At 37.3% G+C, this 15,719-nt stretch overlaps 1 protein-coding gene and 1 long non-coding RNA gene across 7 annotated transcripts in view; one reads left to right on the forward strand and one right to left on the reverse strand.

Moving 5' to 3' along the window:
• The window catches only part of INPP4B (inositol polyphosphate-4-phosphatase type II B), a 276,861-nt gene that overhangs the window by 50,828 nt on the left and 210,314 nt on the right, over positions 1–15,719 (forward strand). The window lies entirely within an intron of this gene.
• LOC108446319 lies at positions 2,776–15,502 on the reverse strand. The gene is made up of 3 exons (XR_001861474.1): positions 14,858–15,502; positions 9,780–9,848; positions 2,776–4,126 (listed from the first exon to the last, which is right to left on the reverse strand). It is a non-coding gene; the product is annotated as an uncharacterized LOC108446319 (long non-coding RNA).

Below are 15,719 nucleotides of genomic sequence, written 5' to 3' on the forward strand. Positions count from 1 at the left end.
AATGGGAATAACAGACGTATCCTAGAATTGTCTGTCACCACACAGTATTGAAATGTAGCCTGATTTCTCACTAATCTGAAAATGAGAGCGAGCTTATTTGTTGACCTTATATGTGATAACTTAAGGTTTTTTATGCAAAAGAGGATGCTTGGGGATTTGTATTTAATGAGGCCAGAACTGGGTCGAAATTAACACCTAGAATGGAGGGAGCCTAAAGGCTTAACAGGAGTTTGTATCCAGCGATGCAGAAGTGGAGTGATCTCAATATGACAGAACTTTCTTCTACTTGCCAAGTCATATCAGGTTATTTAACCTAGAGTAGAAATACCAAGTGGGACCTCTTACTTATCTCTTCACGTTTTGCCTAATTGGTCTTTGATAACTGCTTAACAGCAGAAAATTCTGTCTTTCATCTATGACTCAGATGTTTTTATTCGTATCAACCTTTTATTGGGAAATGCAGCTTACAGAAGATGTTAACACACAATTGTTGCTCTGTTTTCTTACTGCCTACTTGTACTATTGTGTAACTTAGAATAAATAATCTTTCAGAACAACACTGTCTTTTTATGGTTTTTGCAAACTAGCAAAACTGTTTTGTGTATTACAGCCATGACAGCGATGACAATTTTAGTAACTTAAGTCTTGAGTTTTAGGCACAGTTTGTTTCAGTTTATGTACTGTAGAAAGGTGATTTCACAATGAAATTACTCTGTAAAACACACCACTTTTTCCTGGCAAAATGAAAACCTTGTAATTATATCCATGTATTTACTCACAGCCATTATGTCAAAGTGCGGGCCTTGGGGCTTGTATAGTCAGCATAGCTTCATTTAAGGCTAAAATTCTGGTACACCCAAAGAATTAGTAATGAATGACCACTTGAAGTTTAAGTAGTGCTTAGCACTGCTCTCAGAAAGGTTTATCAGCAATGGCATTTGTGCAGAGCTGAGAGCAGCTGGAAGGAGCCCAGCACAGCTGCCTGCAGTTGCTTGGGCATGACAGCCTGTCTTCAGGCACTGTGCAAAGTCCTGTCGCTGTGCTGAAAACCTGGGATACTTAAAATAGGCTGTTTAAATCCTGGACTCTTTGTGCTGGCATGCTGGATAGTAATTGCAATAGCAACCAGGAGCTCCTTCTGTTAGTTCCAGCTCTCTGTAAAGCTACTGTGCTGCTCTGGAGCTTTATGTGAAAGAAGACCCTGAGTCAGGAAAGTGCTAAAGGCATTTGTCTCCAGCTGTGTTTTCAGCCCTCATCTGCCAGTAAGGGTGGGGCTCAATGTACTTTTTCCTCTGAAATGGGTGCTGCTGACACAAAATCCTGCCACTTGCTGCGTCAGTTGTGCTGATGGTGCTGGTTGTAGGGCTACCTTATACTTACAGTAGATCTGATTAGCCACAAAGTGCTGGAGGGAGGTTGTTCCTTCTCCCATAGAATGATTTCAGCTGAAGGTCTGGAGTGCACACATTAGGACATGTCCATAATGTGCATCTCCAGCCTTCACTCTCTTATATTTGCAGAAGATATGTTTTCATTTTAAATGTAAGATGCGAGTAGATGTATGTTTTAATGATAAGCTTGTCATAGAAATCACATTTCACAACATCTACTGAACTTTGAGTTAAGATTACCTTTTCAAGTAATTTTGATGCCTTCACAAATGGCAAGATGGTAAGATTTACACTCTGCATGAAACACTTTACATCAAGGCTGAATGAGGCGAGTTATGTAACAATTACCTGTGGTTATTAAAGGGAGCCCAAATTAAATATTGTATAAATGAAAGTGCAGGATTTGTGGACAAATTTTTCCAGCTTGCTGCATTTGACATTTGTCAGGGTCAAATGCAGGTGGAATTGATACTAAGACAGGCTGTTAAAGTAGCAGCAGTTGCTGGGGAATATGTGAACCACCAGGGTTGCTGCTGCTTTCTGGGGCTGCAAGCGAGTTGTGTTTTATAGCAGCCCAGAGAGAGGAGGATGCCACAACCACTCCACTAGTGAGAAGCATTGGGGAGAACTGTCATATAAACAGGCTCATTCTCTTCTCTTCTCTGTACTTCCTTTCCTTGTGGTCTTTATATGCATCTCTTCATAGGAACTGAAATTGTGATAGGAGCTGCAAATGTCTGGGAGACCTCTTGGTCCCTCTACTGTGCTTTATATGTCCCTGTATCCTTGTGCCTTTGTGTGCCCATCCAGTCCCGTATGTGAAGGTGGAAGCCCTTCCATATTTCCGTTTATCACAGTGGAAAAACTATTTTAGTGATAGTGGCAATATGATTTTAATATATTCCCTGATTAATATAGTATGAGTTTCTGAAAATGAAAATAAAACCAAGAAGTTAAATAGAGCAAGACAGATCAACCTTGAATGTAGCCTCTATTTCTTCACCTAGCATGGCATTGCATTAACATTACTTGATGTCAGCAATTCGGATTTGTAGAAGTTTATAAAACTTACTGATCTGTAAAAATTTTAGGCTTTTCTGTCAACTTTGAATTAAAGTGTGAGGTTGACTGATTATCTATTTAAGAACATACAGCTGGAGCATCTTATGGTGCAAAAACTCTATTAATGTCTTTGGCATTCTGGACTCAGGTTGGCCTGTGCCATTGTCTCTGATAGAGTTCAGCTGTTATAAGGTCTAAAGACATGATGGATGGTGGTGCCTGAAGATAAACTATATGAAACTATTTTTTGGGGTGCTACATAAAAACCCCATAGTTTTAGATATTCCATTGAATAAAACGCAGAAAAAAAAGGCCTAAAAAATAATGAGGTAGAATCAAAATATAGTATAAATTTTAATTACAGATAATACATATTCAAAAGCTGTAACAACAAGCTTGAAATTGGCACAAGGTAGCTGTTATGGCATAGGCAGGAAGTACCAGAGAAAGATATTTTAAAAGGTTTTGTATGCAAGAAAATTATTATTCTGGGTATCCAAGTAAAAACAAGACATTCTGCTACATTAATATGGCTATTGAAAAGTTTATTTACATTTTCCACAGCTAAAAAATGAATATAAGAAATGTCTTAATGGGAAAAATTCTGGCCTTCTGTTGAAGATTTTTCTGCTGTGTTATTTCTAGACAGTGTCTGTGTTCTGAGCTCAACAGCTGTGATGAAAGGAATGCATTGACCTAGGCATAAAAGCGTTGCTTTTTCTCCTAAAAGCAAATTTCCTGTTTAAGCGCTCATTAAAAAAAAGAGGGGGGGAAGGGGGAATTATGGCATGGGGTTTCTTATGAGCATACATGGCTCCAGTGGTTTTTTTTTTCAGAGCTGGGATACCAACACAATTCCTATTAATGAAAGAGTCAGCCTTGAAAATTTAGATTTTGTGTGTGTGTGTGTGTGTGTAAACCTGTGGTTATGAGACTGCTGCTTAACATTCCTAGCCGGTTGCCTGGATTAAATTCTAGCTGCATTTAAGAAAGGGCTCAGTGTGTTTCAATTTATTCACAGCAAAATAGGTTAAATGTAGATGTAGTTCTCATCTTTAATATATTGATGTGGATAAGATGTTCTGGAAAGTCGATTCTCTTTTACTTAAGGACTTCCTTATGTGAGAAACTTATCTGAAGAGAAGTTCTGTGGTAAAGAATTAACAAAGACTGATCGTGCATATTCCTGGCAATTGTGAGAAAGATTAGTTGGAACGAGCCTAATTTCATTCTCTTTTCCTCATAAATTACTACATTTATATTGGGTCTTTAGAGGAGAGTAATTACAGCTACCAGCTTAAGAAAACTTAAAGTCCTAATTTTGGTTTCACTTATTTGGTTTATTGATATTAGAAAAATGAAACGAAGAAGCCCTCCAGAAGTGCTTCACTGTCTCTGGAAATGACACTTGGAATCAGATCTTTTAAGTATCTTCCATGCATTGAAATACTTGCTGATCTTCCTCATTACTGCTTTTGTGTCCATTCTGTCCCCTCCTCCTGATCTCTTCATGAACATCTCTGCTCAGGATCACTGTCCACAGGTCTTGTGTGTTGAGACAATCTTGCTGTGCACGTGCTGAGAGTGATGCTGAGCTGGTTTAATGCAAGAAGGTGAGACTTGTGGCTGTCAAGATTTCCTTTTGCGTGGTACAGGCGATGAATACAAGTCTCCTGCAGGAGGAAGATGATTAGAGATGAGAGCATCTGAATGGAATTGTAGGTGGCTCCTTTTTTATTTTTAGAAGTTTTTACCAAATGTCAAATATCGTTATCTAATTTTGGTTTAGTTTGGATTGAAGGCCACAGCAATGTGAAAAGGACAAGAATCAACTTAGTGGAAGCTGTTGCTTGCTATGAAGATTTTTGAGTTGAGGACTTGATTGACAAAATCAACATTGCACAGCTTTATTCCCCCTTTTGCCTCAAACTGGAAAGATGAAGGCAGTAGAAGAGCCAGGACTCGTGGCCTGTGAAGACTTAGGGAAACAGGGCTCCAAGCCCAATGTACTCAGTGAGTAGAGAGAGAGCTGGTAGCTGCAGGCTTCCCTAAAACAGGAATTTGCAAGAAATCTGTAGGGGTTCCAGTAAAGGGAGAAAATATGCTTTTTCCCTTAAAATTCCAGAAGAGAAGGAAATGGATTTTATTCCCACTCTGAGTAGAAATCCAGTTGGACATTGTATTCCTTCAATCCTCTGATAGCACAGACATGAGATCATCCATCTCTGGGTCCTGACTGGTGGGGATTTAGTGATGCTTGACCAAGAGAGCTGAAAATGCATGTGTAGCGATGTTACTGTGTCAACCATTTAATTTTACCAGGTTGTCTGCAAGCTCACAATGTCCTTAAGTGTAGCTGGAGTAGATGTGACAAAACAAAATGGTTTCATTCATGTGTATTACTTGGAAATGTTCAGCTGGTTGGTTTTCCTCACACCTTATCAAATGTGATCACAGCATCTCAGTATGATAAACATGCACCTTCTGTAACACTGAAAAGTCACTGTTAGCTGCTTTGACATTTAAATTAGTAGTAGTATGATGGATGTAGTGGGTGCTGAAGTCAATGTCGTAAGTAGCTTCACAGGGTTTCTATGCAACTGAGTACAAATATTGTACTAATTCTTTAATGTGCTGTTATTTTATTATACCCTAGATTGCTGGTTGCCCTTTATGCTGTGTCATTTTGATCAGTTTCCTGGGAAATATCTAATACTTCATTTGATGTTTAGGGCACAGCAGTTACAGTGAGATGGTGTATGAAGCCATAAATGCCTTTTTGAGGATGGCTAAATGCCAGAGCAGTGATGAGGCTGCTAAATGAGAGAACTGTTTGTAAAAGGGTTTTTTTTTGGAAGCATTTTTCTGTTTTGCTCTAGACGGAAAATAAAACTAGTAAGTGGAAGCATGAGAAATAATGTTCTATTTATTTTAGATTGAGAACCTACACTTTGCTGCTCACTAAGTGTCTCTGTGTGCAAACTGCTCAGTAAATGTCAGTCTGGCTGGAAGGATTTGGCAGCATGGCACAGGAGAACTCATTTAAACCACAAAGGAACCAATGTGTTACGCCGTGTTAGCATTGTACATGTATCTATTTGCAGGGGGATACTTTGTATGTGTGGTTGTAGTGTTTGTGGACATATATCCTTGTCTTCACACACAATTGAAAGCATTACATACATGGATGCAGATTTTGAAACAGGATTACTGCGTCTTGGTGTCTATAAAGAAAAAAGGGGTTGTATGTGGCTTTTTTGGGGACTTGGTGTTTGTTTGGTTTTTAGGGAGGGGGTACTAAGGCTGAAATTTCCCTTAGTCAATTATAATGTGGTCTGGAAAGTTTTTGATTTGTTATTTGAGAACAGTGCTAAAACTATGACCCCTTAGGACTTAGTTTTTTCTGCTCTTTTTTAGACCTATAATTACAGCTTCAAGTTGGAATATGAAGCCCATATGAAGGTTATGCTTGGCTCGGTAAAGGGTTTCTAAGCTGTTATGTTGCAATAAACATTGACATTTCCAGAACACTGTACAGCTTTATCATCTTTAATCCAGTACTTTCAGCTGAACTTTTCTTTCAATAACAGTCATGAATGTGTTTTAATTTTATGCTGAAAAATCCTTGGGAAAACTTAGTTTCTGTTTTCTGTAGTTCAGCATTTGACATAGTTGCTTCAGAAGCTGTAAGCTACCTTTTTATGACTGAAGAAGAAGGAAAATGCAGAAGGGCAACATAAAGGCTATTTAACCTTAACTTGCTCATGACCATGCAGTAAAATCACTTTGCTGCCAGTGAGATTTTAGAGTATTTTATCAAAAGACCTCCAAGTGCAATATGAACCAACAACCTAAAAAACCCCAAAAACCTGAGTGCTAAAACATCAAAAAATTTTGAAATTGTTGCTTTGTTTCTTTTTCTCAATGTGTTTGTGGTTGATCACAGTCCACATTTATGGTGAGATAAGTTTAACCTAATTCTGCATAGCATGCAATAAATTTTAGCTCAATATTGCTTATATATAGTTTTGTCAGCAAATGGTGACCTCTTACTTGGACCCTTCTAATGCATGGTCTCTTGAGGCTGTGTGTCAGGACATTGTACAGAATGTTTTCCTTGAGGATGATCTGTTGTCTGCTGGAACTGGTCTCTCCAAACATGGTTGCACAGCATTAGTCAGCAAATGTGTCACAGGCTTAAAACCCTTCTTAAAAATTAGGATAGGATTCTTGCAACAGTTCAATTTGTGTTTTGCAGCCAAACTCAAATTCTCAGAGGTAAAAATGAAAGGACTTTATATAATTTTGTAAGAACTCTGCCGTGATTCATATTGTCCTTTTGCTTGCCCTAAACTTATCTGTGTTGTATGTTTTCTCCATATTTCTAAGTGTTTTCAAACACACGTTTACTGAGGATTTTATTTTGATTTCTTTTGTGGCTGTTGTGGGAGTACAGCAAACTAGTAGAATGTCTTTTGTAGGAGGTTATTTAAAATAAAAGCCAAGGTAATTTCAGGAAAAAAGTGAGGAAATTATAAAAAAATCTAGAAGAATTGAATGCATTGGCAGATATGTTATGCTGAAGGAATTGATATAAATTCATTAAACACAATTGCCCATTTGTTCAGAAAAGTCCCTGAGCAAGCCTAGCAGAAGCTTGGAGGTGTTTTAGAGGAGTATGATTATGAGCTTGCCCTGTTCTTAAAGATTTCCCTATTTATTTGCCTTTGCTTGCTGTCATAAATTCATACAATGTTATGTGGCTGTTTGCACAGATGCAACAATTATTGTGTAGTTTATTTATTTAGGCATTTTTAAATTTTAATTTTCTGGCTTCTGTTGTGATGTAATTGTGGCTCTTTCTCTGTCAAAGTAGCCTGGTTAGGAAAATAACAGTTTGAATCTTTGTAAGACACTGTCATGACTGGAGGGATAAGCAATACTGTTTCTCTGGAAGATAGCAAGGATTTCAAAATCTTTTTGTTCTTGCCTGTTTTCTTTATTGTGCAGCATTTTTTGAATAATAGAATATTGGAAGAAATTTTGAAGTAAATTGAGACAATTATCTTGGTGATGGTAAAATCTGATATTCGTTTCATAAACAGCAGCCAAAAATGGCCTGTGAAATAGCCTTACTATTCTATGAAGGATATGTATTTTCAAGCATATTTTAGAGCTTTTCACTTACCACTAATTTAACAATCAATTTGATGCTTGCTGTTTATAGCCAACATGTGGTACTGTAGACTTCAGTATCTACACTGTATTTGAGGCAAGCAAAATGTATCAAAATTGAATTAAGATGTAAATAAAGAAATATTTAGGGCCTGTTGATGCTATAATCAACAGTTTCTGGATAATTGCATTTCAATAATCCAACTTTATAATGGCTCTATTCATTTTGCTTTGAATGTAGAACATAATACTTAAATATTTGAGAATCCAGAAGACTGGTAGTAGTTTCTGCAGGTGGATACTTTTGTTCTTCATGCTCATGGCTTCAAATAGAGATTGCATACCTGGGGTTTTCAGTTTGGGACTGAATTTTGTGTTTTCCTTTTTAAATATACTTTGATTTTTGTACGATGTAGAAAGAAAAGATTTACAGAGAGAAGGTGGAATAGGTCTAAGTACAGATAAAAGTTTGCTTTAATGTATTTACTCATCGTTATTTTAAAAAGAATTTCTGTTAAATAGGTTAGAAATCCCAGTGCTACTCTTTGCTAGGTACCTTTGAAAACTTTATTTGAACTGCACATTGAATCACTAAATGTAGTTTGAATTTAAACATGCGATGGTGTCCCCACTCAAACAAGTAGGTGCCTTCCTTGCTCACACATATTCACCGATCTTTCTTTCCTAACTGCTAAAAATACCTCTCCTAAAACTTCTTTCTGTGGGCTCATTACTCCTATTTTCTTTTTGTGCTTGTTACTCTGAACAATGATAGTGGTGGTGGTGTATCTGATGCAAGAACACAATAAAGATCAGTAGCTGGAGGCTGTGGGGTTTATTAGACCAGGTGACACAGCTGAGAAGTCACACATTCTTGATCACAAATGCCTTTGTTAAGGTTTGAAATCAAAACATCAGTATTCAAAGCTAAATAGAAGGTGAAGACTGTTTCTTAGTGTTAAATAGAGATCAATTTTACCATCTCAGAAACAGAAGATAACTCCTGGGAGGGGAGGCAGGAAAAGAGTAGACAGTGTGTTCTTGGCGGAGGGAAGAGATGAGAAAGCAGTTGCCTAAGGATCAGAGACAGGTGGTTCATAGCTGGTGGAATGTGAGGAGTTGACTGTGGAGGGAAGAGATCATGAGGGGCCCATAATTTTTACTTTAAGACCCATTGGATGTATTTGGTATCTAGCAGAGTTATGAAATTTTGCTGTTATGTCAATTTAGTTCCTTGTAAATCTGCATCCTCCATTCCAAAGCTCAGATTTGAGAAATGCCGTGTAGGTTTCCCTTGAGGATGGTCTGAGAGCTCAGAGATGAAACAACTGTTTTATGAGAAGTGTCCTCCTGCTGATATCTGGCTGGTTTTGTCCTGTATCAATTGTCTGCATGAATGTGCTTTTTTCTTAAATATTTGTTCATGCTTAATTACAGTTGTTACAAATATTCAAATATAGGAATATATGATGTTCTAGTAAAGCAAACCAGGTATTTTTGGGGGGTTGAAGCACTTGTTTTTCTAAAATCTCTATAAAAATTTGCCTGTTAAGGATGAAGTGGGGCAAGCTTAATATTTGTGAGATTTCGCCATTTCCTTTGGTATTTAACTTAAACATTAGTCTTGCTGTTTACAACATTTTCCTCCTGATTCCAAAGCACCAAAATTCTGCAATTTGTCACATGAATGCTTTGTTTTGTGAGAGAGTTTCCAAGATGTAATCCTGAACACCAGAAAGCCAGTAAGATGTCTGAAATGAAATAATGTTGTTAATTAGTAGAGGAGATGTTTTTCTTTTTAAAACTAAAATTGATGAAGCTTAATTAATCTCTCTCATTTCAAAGAGTATGATGTAATCTTTCTAAATTGAGAGCTTATAACCTAGATGGTTTTTTTCTGGGTGCCCACACATGATTTGATCACTCTGCCTTTTATGTCCGGTGACTTACTGGTAGCAAGGGAATATGAGAAGAAATTTCTCTGGGAGATAAAAAAACCAATTATCTTTCTTTCTATGGCTGTGGTCTGAGGTTTTTTGCTTTGTTTTTCCTCAAACATGATATCCTCTATACATCTCTGCTATATTTCAAGGGCCTAATTCTGCTGCTCTTACAAACACTACAGATGTACAGATTAAAGGCAGCATGTACCTTGCTCTGACATATCTTCTTATGCTCCATTGCATTTGGAAGTGGTCTGGAGGGCTACCATTGCTTTAGCTGTAAAAGAGAGGAAAGGAAAAGTGAGTGCTGGAGAAGGAATGGTGAAGTTAACGTGAAGAAGCTTAAAAAGAATTCAAATACTTCTCTTATTTGGTTCTCTGTTTAGAAGTTGGTGCTTAGTGACGTTGGGCCTGGTGACAATTTACAGGTCTGCTAGGACGACTTCTGATCCTCTTAGGGACTACAGCTAATCACACAACATCCATCTCTTAGCATGCTGAGTCTCTAGCATCCTGAAAAATATTCTGTTTGCTTCTTCCAAACGCACTGTGCAGGAGATTAAAGCTCAGGGGCTGTGTGGGGGAGAATCATAGCCTGCTTTCAAATGAACATTACTGTGAGCAGTCCAAGGAAGCAGAAGGAGTTATCTCTACAGTACATACACTAGATATATTGGCAGTTTATAATTAAAAATATTCAAACCACTTAATTTTTGCAATGTTTCTATTCCAATTTTTTTATCCTAAGGTTGTGGGAAAAGTGGATAGCATGTAGGGAATTTTGGGTTGGTTTTTCACTTCGGGAATACTTGTGGGGGAAAACGTAAGAAAGGTTAGAAAGTGTATTTTGTTGTGAAGAGTTCCATCCTGAGGCTCTCTCTTTGGAGTTCTGTGGTTCATGAAACTCAGTCTTGAATAAAGCACAGTTCTCTGTTGTGGTAATTTGCACAACATATTGCTTGTTGGAGGCCAATGAGTAGAATGCAGTTTGGTCTTGTTATTCTCTGCTCTTGAAATATTCTTAAAATGTCATTTTTTGCTGCAGTTTGTATTGTCATTTATGATGTTCGTTCTTTAAATATATTCAAATAATCGCACATGCAGTTTGTGCATCATTTAAATCAATGATCTATATGATTCCTGAAAACATCTTTCACTGCCAAGAGCACATGGAAAACAAAAAAAGCAACTATTTTCATTCACACTTATATACTTGCATTCTTCATTTGCCTTTCAATATAGTTTTTCTCACCTTCTGATGCAAATAATGCTGATCACTACATTTCTAGACTTCCTCTTACATGAATAACTAGTTGAATATAATATAAGGTCTAGGAACTGTGACAGCCTGGTGCTGTCAAGTCTGCATAAATGGTGAAAAGAAGGTAGGCAATGAGGTGAGAAAGTCTGTTACTTGCTAAATAGTCAAGATGGAGTGCCAAGTATGAGTAATCTTAAAATGCCATTACCATTAGCAATTAAGTGGCAGATAAAAGTCAACCTCCATAAATGTGAAGTTACACATGTGAAGAAAGATTATAAAAGTTTCCCATCAAAATAATGGGCTTTGCACCAATTCGTTCCTTTCTGCCCCAGAATGAGATCTGTAGAGAGTTATATTTCTCTTAAAAGGTCAGTGATCAGTTGTGGTCAAAAAGTAAATTGAATATTAGAAGACGTTGGGAAAGGAGAAAACAAAGCAGAGAGCTCTGTCTGTAAAGATCTACCATGCGGTCAATTTGCCGTCATCTTACAGGACATCGAGGTGCTGGGAAAGTTTCAGAAAAAGGGCTGTTAGTGTCATCAGGACAAGGAGTGAGAAGATAAAACTTTTCAGCCTGGATAAGAGGTGATGACCCAGGAGTTCTCTGATAGTAATCTGAAAAAGCATTAACGGCTTGAAGAAGGAGATAGGGATTTATGGTTTATTGTCTCTTCCAGTGTGATGTTAAATGAAGCTGGGGGAACTGGATTGCAAACAAACAAAAGAAAGTGGTTTTTCACGGAATGGGTAGTGGAAATACTGGAATTGTTTGCCATAATGCCCTGTAGATGCTAAAAGTAGATACATGTTGGGAAAAGTATGAGGCATTCTCAAGGAGCATTATTGAATGGAAGTGCATCTGAGGAAAAAATCCCAATGCGAAAAGCATACAGAACTGAAAGAGGACTGCATGTGGTTGCCCTGCTTTCCCTCTTCCTTGGATACTTCCTTAAGTCACTTGTTGTAGGCAGAGTAAGGGGCCTTTGGTCTGATACAGCTGTTTGCTTGGAAGTATTGCATGTCAGTTTTATGTCAAGTATGCACATGCTCCAATATACCAGACTTCCCAGGATTACTGCAATCTCTCTGGGGGCAAGGCTGTGGTCAGGGCTTCTTAACATTTCTGAAGTAAAAAGGCAACATATTAGAAGCAGAGCAGAGATGAATACCACATATTTTATGTAACTGCCAGGAGTGTAGAACAAAATGGGAGAACTTTCTCTAAAAACGTGAGTTATCCAAGGTATGTGTTGTGATATATCACTGGAGTCCTGCACCAGAATATAACTTTGAAAAACTTAAAATAATTAGTATCTGAATTACATATAACTGAATTCTGGTGGGAAGGGTAATTTGAGATTTTTTCAAGCTGAAATAATTAACTGAGTGAATATGGGGTGTGAATAAAGAGAACGTTTATTTGTACGCTATAATTATTAGTGATGCATTTTGAAACTGAAAAGGAAACTACTTTTGGTTATGTATTCACTTTTGTTAAAGATAATGATCTATTAAAGGTAGTTTTGTGTTCTGCAGAACTTATTTGGTGACATAAGTCAACGTTTTCCAAAGTGAATGCAGATTAGTGGTATTTTATTGTCAGCTTGAAGTTGGGATCTGGTAGCAGTGCGTGATGGTTTAATCACAGTGGGTAGCTCATGCTTTGTAAAAGAGGATTTGAGCATCTTTCATGAGCTGACAGTTCATAAAGGTGTTTGTAATGAACTACCAGGTTACAGCTTGCCTGGAGTAATTGAAGCATCTTGTCAGACGCCAGCTACCACAGTTTTCCTTATCACACAGCTTGGGTTGTAGGCTTTGCATTATTTAAGATACAGGATGGAGATATTATTACAGCAGAAGAATATATAATATTAAAGGAGATTTCAGATTGCTGAATTCTGCTTGCTAGCATTTAAAGGGGTGTTTTTAATTCTGCAAATTATATGCTTGTGATTGCCATGGAGTCATTTGTTAATACCTCAAAATCAGAACAATTTTTTTACTCTATTTGGTAATGGGCATATTGCTGTAGAAATATATTGAAATTACTGAAATTATTGAAAAGACTATTAGCTTTTCTGTTCATGAATGGTATTACCCTATAATTCCTGTTCCTTTTTTTCTTGTTGAATCTATAAGAAAGCTGTACTTTTATCTGTGGAGTGATGAACATCATCTGTGCTAATGCTGAAATAGCAAATGTAGGTGGTAATGTTTATAGCATAGTCAAAAGTGTGACCTGTGCACATGCCTGCCCTATTGAGCTGCCATCAGTCTGATTAGCTCATTTGCCAGTACCAGGGAAAACAACTGATGTGAAAAAACACAAGTAGTTTAGTGTATGTAGCATCCCTACTCTATAGGGTTCTGATTTAATTATTTCAAATTTGTGAATATATGCTTTTAAAAGAAATCCACTGTGCAATTCACACACACACCACACGCACCTCAACCCCAGCTGACTGTGGAGGCTTTTAATAACATCTTATTAATAGAGTTTTTACTTTCTGTAGCTTTTGTTCTTACTACAGTGCTATAGCTTTACTTTTCTACTTACTGTTTTAGCACAAAGGAATTACTTGGAATGTCACTTCTAATTTTAACTGTCAGCTTAGTTCTTGACTTGATATACCTATCAGAAGATTCCTTGCCCCACCTCCAGGAACAAATCTCCTATTGTAAAATCAATTCACAGTGACACACTTCTTCCCCCCCACAATGGTACCTCAAATCAAGTCTGTAGGAATGCGAAAATAGCACAAACATGATGTACTCTTTGACAGCTTCAAAAGTTTCTCAGTGCTTTAATTTTCTAGGTTTGGGGACTCTCCAGCAGTTTCACTGAGATACTTAATTCAGATTTAGAAATAATTGAATTGTCTCCTCAAATCACTGTTTTAAAACAATTTCCTGATCTGGGTGGTGGTGGGGTGCCTGTTGACTTTGTCAGTGTTTAGAGAAAGATGTAAGAGTTTGTCTAGCTGCTGTTTGGCATTTGGATTGATTCAGTGAGTTTTTATAAGAATTATTGAAGAATACCAATGGCAGGAGGAAAAACCCCATATATATTACACCTTAGCACAGTGGTACAGATCTGATTTTGATCATATTTTCCATGCATAAAGACCCAAGTATTAGAATTTACTTTTAATAAAGTAAAACCTAGAAAAAATAAAAGAATAGCTAGTCCAGATGAGCTTATGTTATGCACCTAAAGTAAGAGGGAAATTTTGGATCTCTTCAGGTACTGAAAACCAAACCTGATCCTTTATCAGATATGCATAATGGTTTCCTTGATTACAGTTTTGTCATTTAATTTGTAAGTAAATTTCTTGTAAGCTTTTTGTGTGACAGACCATAGCACAGCTCATCTAAATGATGAAAAGTCTGCCGTAATAGTAATTCTGAAGGTATTTTTCTTCAGGTTTGTGTCAGGATGTGAGAAATGTTTTTCAGCAACATGTGCTTTATTTTCTGGCAGTCTTATGCTCTTTCATCCTTTCTTGTTTCCCTTCTTGTTCCCTCTCACATACAGAAAAGGTAAGTACAACTTCTCTGCTCAGTGTTCTGGATTGTGTATCTTGAAAAAGCATTCATGTTCATTTGAAACTGCAGCATTTCTCCATTCCAGCTTCAGTGGTTCAGAAAGGGGAGTAACTTGTCTCTAAAGAGGCTCTTGAGCTGCAGCATCTGCGGGCTTAAAATGCAGAGAGCTTGAAATCATCTTCTCTCTTGTGTTTGCAGTTACTGTTGTATGTCAACTGCATTGTGAGACAGATTTCACTGACACAGATTCTTGTTAATTATTTGAAAGCTATTTTTGCTGCCTGCTATGCCAATTTGTTTGTATTATACACTTGTCTTTCATGTACAAATCAAAACATCAAGTCTTGCACTCTCGGCAACTATAGCAAACTACTCGTGATTCCTCATCCCTGGTCTTTCCAAACACCTGACTCTCCTGAAAGCTGTGTAAGAGGGAGGTGCTTTTCTTTGCGTACTGACATATATCCACTTACCACAGTTACATGTTTTGGAGTGAAAGTTAAGTCTGGGGACTTCTCATATGTCTGTCTTTAATCTTTGGAGCATGAATATCACCAGATGAACAATTTTCTGCAAGGACGGAAGGAGGAAGAGTGTTAAGAGTCATTTGACTTTTCTTTTTGACAGAGAAACTTTTATGTACTCACACCTGAGTGTTAAATGGACTCAGACCTTCATTAACTTCCAAAATAACTCCTTTTGGTCATATCTCCACTGAAAGATTGCCAGCTCTTGAAGGAATGAGACTGCATTATCTACTTTCCAAGGGAGGGTTATGTGGGAGACTCTACTGGGGCTTTGAAATCTAAAGAATTAAAATAGTTACCAGGATCGTTGCAGTGGACAGCTCTTCCTACTTAGTCTGCTGTTTGTTTTGTTGGACTATTACTGCCTATTTTTCCAAACTGACTTTAGCTGATACTCATAAAGACCTGGTAGATCGTCAAAGAATGCCTCACACAACAGCACTTGAGAACTGCTGCTGGGTTGTCATGTATTGCCACTGACTTGCTGGGTTCTATAAATAAAAAAGTTCTCAACATAGCACTTGTGTTTCTACCAAAACTCACTGCATTGTTTCACTACTTTCTTCTTTTCTCTCTCTCTTTTTTTTTCTTTAAACAATCAGACGGGCTGTTTTTCTGTCTACATGACAGTACATTCCTTTTAGACCAGCCCAGTCTGAATAATTTTTCAAAGAAATCAATTTACAAGTGGTTTCTAGATAAGTCTGTTTTTTCTTAGTATACTACAGTGTTGTCTCTTGAATTCTGGCATATTTCAATACAACACAATGTGCTTTTTTTCATGCTCTTCTGTTTTATTTTAACCTTT

The sequence above is a fragment of the Corvus brachyrhynchos genome, unplaced genomic scaffold (genome assembly GCF_000691975.1).
Source record: "Corvus brachyrhynchos isolate BGI_N302 unplaced genomic scaffold, ASM69197v1 scaffold444, whole genome shotgun sequence".
NCBI lineage: Eukaryota > Metazoa > Chordata > Aves > Passeriformes > Corvidae > Corvus > Corvus brachyrhynchos.